Source organism: Hydra vulgaris, chromosome 10 (genome assembly GCF_038396675.1).
Source record: "Hydra vulgaris chromosome 10, alternate assembly HydraT2T_AEP".
In the NCBI taxonomy this organism is placed as follows: Eukaryota; Metazoa; Cnidaria; class Hydrozoa; order Anthoathecata; family Hydridae; genus Hydra; species Hydra vulgaris.
The window spans coordinates 1,152,873-1,162,500 of record NC_088929.1 but is presented as its reverse complement, the minus strand read 5'-3'; the positions used below and the strand labels follow the sequence as shown (position 1 = coordinate 1,162,500).

Genomic DNA, 9,628 nt, shown 5'->3' with positions numbered 1-9,628 from the left:
TATATATATATATATATATATATATATATATATATATATATATATATAAATCTCAGCAAGCAAACGATGTCATGTCAACGTCTTAGGGTGGTTGAAATGTAAACGTCAAAAGTTTCAACGTCTATTTCACGTTGATTTGTAGTTGATAAACTAACGTTGAAGAAAAAGTCGTTGATTCAACGTCTTATCGAGGTGGAAACCTCAACGTCAGAATTTTTAACGATTATTCCACGTTGATTTATTGTTAATAAACTAATGTTGATTTAATCATCGTTAAATCAACATGTCTTTTTACTTTCGTTTTGATATCGAGACAAATAAGACTTCTTATTAAAATAAAGATGGCTAATCACTCGCAGAAATGAGCTATTTTTAATTGTATTTTATTTAAAAGTGGTAGTATTTACAACATTACATATATGTTTTTCATTTATGGGTAATAATTAAAGATTTTTTAGTTTATAATTTTCGTTTTTTATTCTCCTGGTTGGAAGTAAAAATGCTTTAATTTTAGTATTATTAATGATTATTGAAAAGAATTCTCTTTTTCTTACGAAACATACATTTTTACAAAAATACATTTTTTTTATTTTTTTTGTAACTAATTAGTTACAAAAATAAAGTGGGTGTTATTTTAAGGTTTTCCTTTAAATTCCATTTGTATTTGGAAAGGTTGGTTGAATTTTGTAGTTTTCTGTTTACAAATGATTGTTTGTGGTTTGCCCATCTTTTTTTCCATTCTCTTTCTAATAGTCCAATATATACTTTTGGTTGGGGCTGACACTATACATTTGTAAATTACATTTAAGAATCTGCTTACAACTTTAAGTTGTAAAAAGTTATGTAGTTATTTTTATTTAATCTCTTATACAAACGGTAAAGCTATAGTTAAGCGGCCTAAATTAATTTTATTTTTTCGCTTGTTGCGCTCTCGTGTGAAGACTTGCTCAAAGTAGTGACTTTTTAATATAAACATAAGAAATATTTATTGGCTTCAGTACATACATCGACTATCTTATAGCCTGCTACTACAAGGGAGTGCTGCTACATCGACTATCTTATAGCCTGCTGCTACGAGGGAGTGCTGCTACATCGACTATCTTATAGCCTGTTGCTACAAGGAAGTGCTGCTACATCAACTAAGGGTTTGGCATGGAGCAGCATCTTTTTTTATTATTGCTATTTCACTTAATATTTCTAATGTTTAAAAAGCATCCTCTGACGAGAGCGCAACAAGCGAAAAAATAAAATTATTTTAGGCCGCTTAACTGTAGCTTTACCATACAAAATTATATTAATAATATAAGTTTGTATTTATATTAATAAACTTATATTAATAATATAAAATAAACTTATATTAATAATATAAGTTTGCTATATAAGTTATATAGCTCTGAAAATAAAATTTTTTTTACTTATATATATATATATATATATATATATATATATATATATATATATATATATATATATATATATATATATATATATATATATATATATATATATATATATATATATATATATATATATTATATATATATATATATATATATATATATATATGTATATATATATATATATATATATATATATATATATATGTATATATATATATATATATATATATATATATATATATATATATATGTATATATATATATGACAATTTTATAAAAAAATTTTAATATTTAGTACAACAATAACAATATTATTCCCAATATTGCAAAAACACTCTATAAAAAATATTCCTGGCTAACCTGATAATATATTTATTTATAGAAATAAAAGTATTCAGTTGATATGTCATCACAGAATATGTAATGGAGAAAAATGAATAAAATTCATTTTTCTCCATTACATATTCTGTGAATAAAAATAACAATAAACAATTGTCGAGATATGTAAGAGTCATTTTCTGTTGTTCTCCTAAGTTTTCGTTAGTGTCCAGCATAAGTGTGAGTGTAGACAGTATCAGTGATGGGGTGGAGTTATTCGTTTATAAGTAGTTATTATGTGATCTGTATTATTAGGGTGGTAAACATACATTATTGATATAAGTGTGTCATAGACGTCTCGAGTACCTTATGGGTTTGCGCCTTATGGTACAGTATGAACACAAGAAGACCTCCAGCTTTTGCCTAAAACCGACATCCCAAAAGAAGTTCCATTCTGGGTCTACACCAGGATATTTTGTTAAGGTATCCCATTCTGTTATCCCAAAAGGACTATTCTTGGAGTATCCTGTCAGGGCAATGGCCACAGACTTCTGAATTGACACTAGGACCAGAGGACACTTTGTGGGGCTCAGTACAACTTGCATACAATTGTAAGTCACTTTTTTGACATAAGTGTTGATAAGTGCAGTGCTTTGTTGCAGTTTAACGAGGGTCAGTGAGAGTTGTGAACTGTTTTGAGTCTTATAGATGTGTACGTAATGTAGACAGTCAATGCAGTGTTCTTGTGTGTGTCTACTGTATTATAATGTCTTGATGGTATGAGTTGTTAGTATAAAATTGGTTGAAAGTCATTAAAACTAGTGTAACGTAAACTAGACGTGAATACTAGAAGTCCGATAACATGTATTTTAAAAATAACTAACTATTGCAACTTGATAATCTGGAAAATTTAAATAGAATTACACCAATATAGTAACAATAACTTGTATATTTAGTTAACAAACTAAAAATCTGTATATATATTTCACAACTCATATTCTAAAATTATATGGAATTTTGTATTTTGTTGAATAAGTTATAAGATTAGCTGTGAATATGTCATGTGACTGTAATGTTACCAGGAGTATCTGAAGTGGAGGAAAATTATTTGTTTTCTAAAACAGTTAGCAGGTAGCCTCTAGTCAGTTGAACAGACTGTATGTATAGCATGGCTGACTTTGTGTCATATACAGTTAATATTTAATAATAAAAGCTAATGGTAGGTTTCTTTACTATATCATTTGTGAGTTTTAGCTGTCCTTTAACTTGCTGTTGTTTTGTATGCAACATTGATTCAAGTAAATCATTTAATATAGTATATATATTATATATATATATAATATAGTATATATTATGTATATATATGTAATATATACTATAATATATGTATTATATATATGTAATATATACTATAATATATGTATTATATATATGTAATATATACTATAATATATGTATACATATATATACATATAAAATATTTGTATGTATAGATATATATATATATATATATATATGTATATATATATATATATATTTATATATATATATATATACAAAATATATATATATATATATATACTATATTTTATGTATATATTATACTATATTTTATGTATATATATAATATATATATATATATATATATATATATATATATATATATATATATATATATATATATATATATATATATATATATATATATTATATATATATATATATGTATATATATATATATATATATATATATATATATATATATATATATATATGATATATATATATATATATATATATATATATATATATATATATATATATATATATATATATATATATATATATATGTATATATATATATATATATATATATATATATATATATATATATATATATATATATATATATATATATATATATATATATATATATATATATATATATGTATATATATATGTTGGTTATATTTATAAAGCACTTTCTGTTTTCAAACTCAGGATTTTAACATATAGTATTACGGATGTTGGTCCCAATAACTTTGCAAATAAGCGAAATATCTAAAAAGTTACGCACAATTAATGGAACCAGAATGGTTAAATGTTTACAAAACAGTAATTGGTAGCTGTAATTTTAATTTTAAATGTTGAAAATTGGAAAAGATGTTGATCTATATATTTTTATATATTTACATTTCTTTTTAATGGCTGCCTGTTAAAAATAAATGAACTTAGTTGAATTTACAAAAAATAGATATAAAAACTCAAAAAATAAAATATATTAGTTTACATTAAAATTGTAAACTTCATGTATTCTAATGAAATAATGTAAATTGAAGATATTCTTTCCTCCTTTCTATACAATTTTATTCACTTGACCAAATTTGAATGTTTTTGCATTTATTTTTTAGAATCGATTAAGCGCTTTGAGCCTAAGGCAACAGACAAAGAAACTAGATTATTTATAGCATCTTGCCTAAAGTATGCACCTTATTGTTTGAATGGAGGTAAACGGAAATCTGACAACCACGATATAGACGATGAAGACACGAAAATGATAAAGAAAAAAATCAAGATGAATTCGTAGTAGACGATGACGTTGAGTCAAGTGAAAGCGGAAGTAGTTTCGAAAAAGAAAAAGAAATTATCTCCTTTGTAAAAAACTTTAACATATACATTTTAGTAAACTTTTTAAAGTGTTATGTTTCAACGTTGTTTTTTTGACGTTGAATCAATGTAGATATTAGAAAGTCAATTTCATGTTTTCAAATCAACACTTAAATCAATGTTTATAAATCAACATCAGTTCAATGTTAATTTATTGACGTTGAATCAATGTTGATATTTCAACGTCGATTTCTTGTTTCCAAATTAACGTTTGTAAATCAACGTCAGTACAACGTTAATTTAATGACGTTGAATCAATGTTGATATTTCAACGTCGATATTTTGTTTCCATTTCAACGCTAAAATCAACGTCAATAAATCAACGCGTTATCGACGTTGAATCAACGTTGAATTGTTTGCTGGGATATATGTATATATATATATATATATATATATATATATATATATATATATATATATATATATATATATATATATATATATATATATATATATATATATATATATATATATGTATATATTTATAAACGTGTATATATGTATATATATGTATATAAAATGTATATATTTCTTATTTTTTATATTCATAAATTTACCCATATATACATGCATAAATACATTATAATAAAGTAAATAAAAATATAGGATATAGAATAAATGTTAGAATTAAATATACAACACCAAATCTATAATTAGGACCTAATACTTATCTTAATAAAATTAGAGTCAGGATTAGGGTTAGGGTTCTCAAAAAAATGGAAATAAAGTTTCTTATGCAAACGTGTTTTTTTTTACAAAAAAAAACATAATAATGCATACTTTCATTATTTGTCGAAGATTTTATACTGAAGTATTTGCTTGATAATTAGAGTAAGGTGTTTAAAGTTTTTCAAATAAATAAAAAATTAAGTCTGTTAACAGACTAAATTTAGTCTGACTTGTTATGTCTTATTAATTTTATTATTACTTTAAACATCTAAATCTTATTAAAATTAAATGCTATTTTAACTTAGCAATAACATATTTAATGCAACTTGGCAATTTATTAAAATGGTCAACTTAAAATAAATAAATCATCAACAAAATTAACCTGAAAAAACCGAATATACCGTGAGATTTATGTATATTATATACAATTTGATGCAAAATCTAAAAGTTTTAAATTAGCCGCAATAAAAAGAGTTTATAAAACATAAGTTTATTAAAATATTTTTTTTACACCATCTGCATGCATTCTATTAAGTTTTCCTTGCTTTTACTTTACGGCAAATTCTTTGAGTAATGGCTAGTTAATGAGACAATAATTTTCAATGTGCCACTTCCTCAACGTTGTCAAAACAGCGTTTTATTAACGTTGGCCAATTATTTTTTTTCAACGTTTTTCAACTACCACATTTTCAACGTTGGTATATGTAACGTTGAATAAACGCTGTTTCAAAAATAGCTTATATACGTTGAAAAAGCAGCTAATGTCTAACGTTGATAAACCTTAATCTTTGCAATGTTTTTACTGTGACTATTTGCGTACTTTTATTCAACGTTGAATAAACGAAATTTTTTGAGAAAATATTACACGTTGAAGTTTATACTTTTAATCAACGTTGAAACTGTGACGTTTAAAAAGCCATTTATTTTTAACGTTGATAAAGCGTAGATTTCAAATCGTCTTTAACGTGGCATTTTGCGTAAGTTGATTCCACGTTGAATAAACGTTTTTTTTTGAGACGCTTAAAATACGTTACAATTTCAACGCTTGTTCAACGTTTAAATTTACCACGATTTAGTGTACAAAAACAAACATTGATTCAACGTTGAAAGCGCGTTTTTTTTTGTGACTGCAACGCTTTTTCTACGCTGCGACCGGTTTTCAACGTTGATTCAACGCTGACGTGTTTGCTGGGAATGGTTGTCAAGAAAAATTTTTTTTCGTAGTTTGTATTTTCTCTTTTCTTTTAGTGACTACAAGTTATAAAAAGGAGTAATGAAGTTGTCGGTTGTACATTTATGCATAAAAAAAAACACTAAAAACATTAAGTTAATATATTATTAAAGTACTTATTTTGAATTACAGAGGCCTGGCATGAATAAAAAGATTTTTAAAATTTAAAGGACGTGCAATATGATTCTATTGACGATGAAGAGGTTCTAATATACTTTCATTAACACTATGCCAAAAAACACTAGCGTGATTAAATAGCGATGAATAAATGAATAATGCAATTGGATTAAAGTATGTTTATTTAGGAAACTTTTTGATTTGTATAGTACTCCTATACTTCTAACCGTTTTTTTAATTATTATTAGACCTTATCACCCCTGTATTTCTTCATGAAGAACTGCCAAATAAGCAAGCGATAGGTCTTTGGCATATTTGTTTGATGTTTTACAACGTTTAAATTGTGTTAAATAACATACACAAAGTTATAAAATTTTCAAATTCTTTAAATATAATGTAAACAAAATTATACGATTTTCATAACCGACAAATTTTGATTTACAACTTTTTGTGGCTTTTAGAATTGTTTTGTCGAAGTTTTAATAAACTTTTAAAGCTTTTCAAATTTGATTAAAATTAAAGTTACGACCAAGGTTGTTATCTGTCAAATATGCCTGAGACACGCTTTCTGCCGACATAAAATATGTCCAAAATGTTTTCCATCGACATATTTTGACATAATTTTATGTCTGAATTATTTTCTGCTGTCATAAAATATGCAAGGCATATACTCAATTGACATATTTTGACATCTGAATTAGTTTAGTATCTGAATTATTTGCTGTTTGATATTCTTGAAGAAAAAATCAATCTAACAAACTTATTGCGCATTTCAGCCTAATTTACAGAGTTAAGTAAAAATAGTTTAACAAATTTGCTACTTTTTGCAATCAATTATGCTTCATAAAACTTTTATTTTAAACCCTATAAGCAAACATCAGTTTGTTTATAAGGTTTAAAATCAATATCAGTCGTTTCATAAAGGTCTTTTTCTGCTCTTTTTAGTGATGTATCATTTAACAGTATTGACTAATATTGATATTTGTTGACTTATTTATTGATTATGATTTATTTATTGATTATGATTTGTTTATTGATTATGATTTATTTATTGATTATGACTAATATTGAAATTGATAGTATGAGTAATATTGACTAGTATTGATACATCATTTGATAGTATTTGATAGCATTGATTAGGATTGGCGAAATCCATCATTAGAATGTAAAAACCATCTCATGCTGAGTTTTTATTACTGAAAGTGGTTTTTATTAGTATGACTAAACCTAAAATTATTCTTTTGATTAAAACAATAATAAAAAAAAACTTTTTCAGTTATTTGTAGTTATTAGTTGATGATGAGAAATATTTCATTATGAAAAATTGAATTTAAATTATTCTGTGAAGAAAACGGTTTACAAAATTTCAGGAAATTTGTGCTAAATAAAATTCATTTAAACTGATGAATTTGAAATATTTCGCAAAAATTATACTCAGCTTTTCAGTAATATAAAAACTCAGCTTGAGATGGTTTTTACATTCTAATACGGGAAATTGTCGATATTAATCCATACTAATTATTACTATCTATCAAAGACTATCAAATGATGCATCAATACTAGCCGATACTATCAAATGATACATCGCTAAAAAGGGCAGAAAAAAACCTTTATGAAACAACTGATGTTTGCTTATAGCGTTTAAAATAAAAATTTTAGGAAGCATAATTGATTGCAAAAAAGCAACAAATTTGTTTAACTATTTTTACTTAACTCTGTAAATTAAGCTGAAATGCGCAATAGATTTGTTAGATTAATTTTTTCTTCAAGAATATTAAACAGCATGTCAATAATTATATGTCTCACATATTTTATAATAGCAGAAAATAATTCAGACATAAAATTATGTCAAAATATGTATGTAGAAAATATGTCTGACTTATTTTATTACAACAGAAAATTATTTACACATAAAAGTATGTCAAAACATGTCATTAGAAAACGTGTGAGACATATTTTTTGCCGGCAGAAATGTCTGAAAATATTTCCACAGATCTGCAAGACATATTATGTCGTAACAACCTGGTTGCGACTTTTCACGGCTTTCTTTATTGTTTTATTTAAGTTTAAACTACTTTTAAAGGTTTTCGAAGGCGTTTATAAGTCAAAGCTACAACTATTTACGGCTTTCATAACCGTTAAATTAACTTTTTTCAAAGTCTAACTGGTTTCAATTTTGTTTAACTTGAGAAACTTTCCCAAACTGAAGGCTTTCGATGTCAAACAAAAAATACAAGATTATGAAAACCGTAACTCGATTGTTTTATCTTAATAAAGTTGTTCTGTGTTATTCAAATTTTGATTTATGAATGAGTATTAAAAATGCTAACTAATTTACCCTAGTTTTTTGCGGTTATAAATCAGGTAATGAAATTAGACAATCACGAATACAGTTGTAGAATTGTAAGATTATGTTGCACGAACAGGCGCAAGATGATGAAGCGGTAAACGGTTTTCTAGGAAGATTTTTGATTATACATAAACAAGAGAAACAATGATCCAAAATATTTGTTTATGAGTTTATTAATTTTATTATTAATCTTTGACGTAATCTTAATATAAACTTTTATTTTCTGGAAATAAGATTTAATTTTAAAAATATTTGAAAAATATTGCTACTATAAAATTTCTATTGCAAAAACCTTTTTTTCTTCTTCTTCTCTCTTCATTTTTTGCCGTATAAAAATAGAAATACAACCAGTATTTCCAATATACAGATGGCTGGGACTAGAAGAAGACACAGTTTGTCTTATTGCCAAGCCCCGAGATTGATTCCGTAAAAAATAAATAATTTCGTATAGAGTATATAAATGTTACCAATATATATAAAATAAGACTTTATTTTCAAAAAGATAAAACAAAAACAAAAAGTTACAGGGTCATAAAGAATTTTATTTCTTTAAAAGAAATTTTTTTAAATTTTAAAATTTTTTTTTTAAAAAAAAAAAAAATCTTTAAATTAAAAAAAGAACTTCTTTTAAAGTAATAAAATAATCCATAAAACGTAAAATAACAAATTAACAGAAATAAATATTAAATAAATAAGTATATAAAGATTAATATAAATTTGCACAAAGTAAAACTTGCAATAAAATAAAAAAATTAAAAAAAAAAAGGTTTTTAACAACTTCTTTTTTTTTTTTCAAATTAATTAAGATTAAATAATAAAATTATTATTAACACACATAATTAATAAAATATATAAACTTAACAATTATATATATAT

The 9,628-nt window shown here is 24.4% G+C and overlaps 1 long non-coding RNA gene across 1 annotated transcript; it reads left to right on the top strand.

Moving 5' to 3' along the window:
- The first annotated feature begins 3,723 nt into the window (after positions 1-3,723).
- LOC136086470 (uncharacterized) lies at positions 3,724-4,408 on the top strand. Its single transcript, XR_010641352.1, has 2 exons — positions 3,724-3,840; positions 4,130-4,408. It is a non-coding gene; the product is annotated as an uncharacterized LOC136086470 (long non-coding RNA).
- Positions 4,409-9,628: the final 5,220 nt, after the last annotated feature.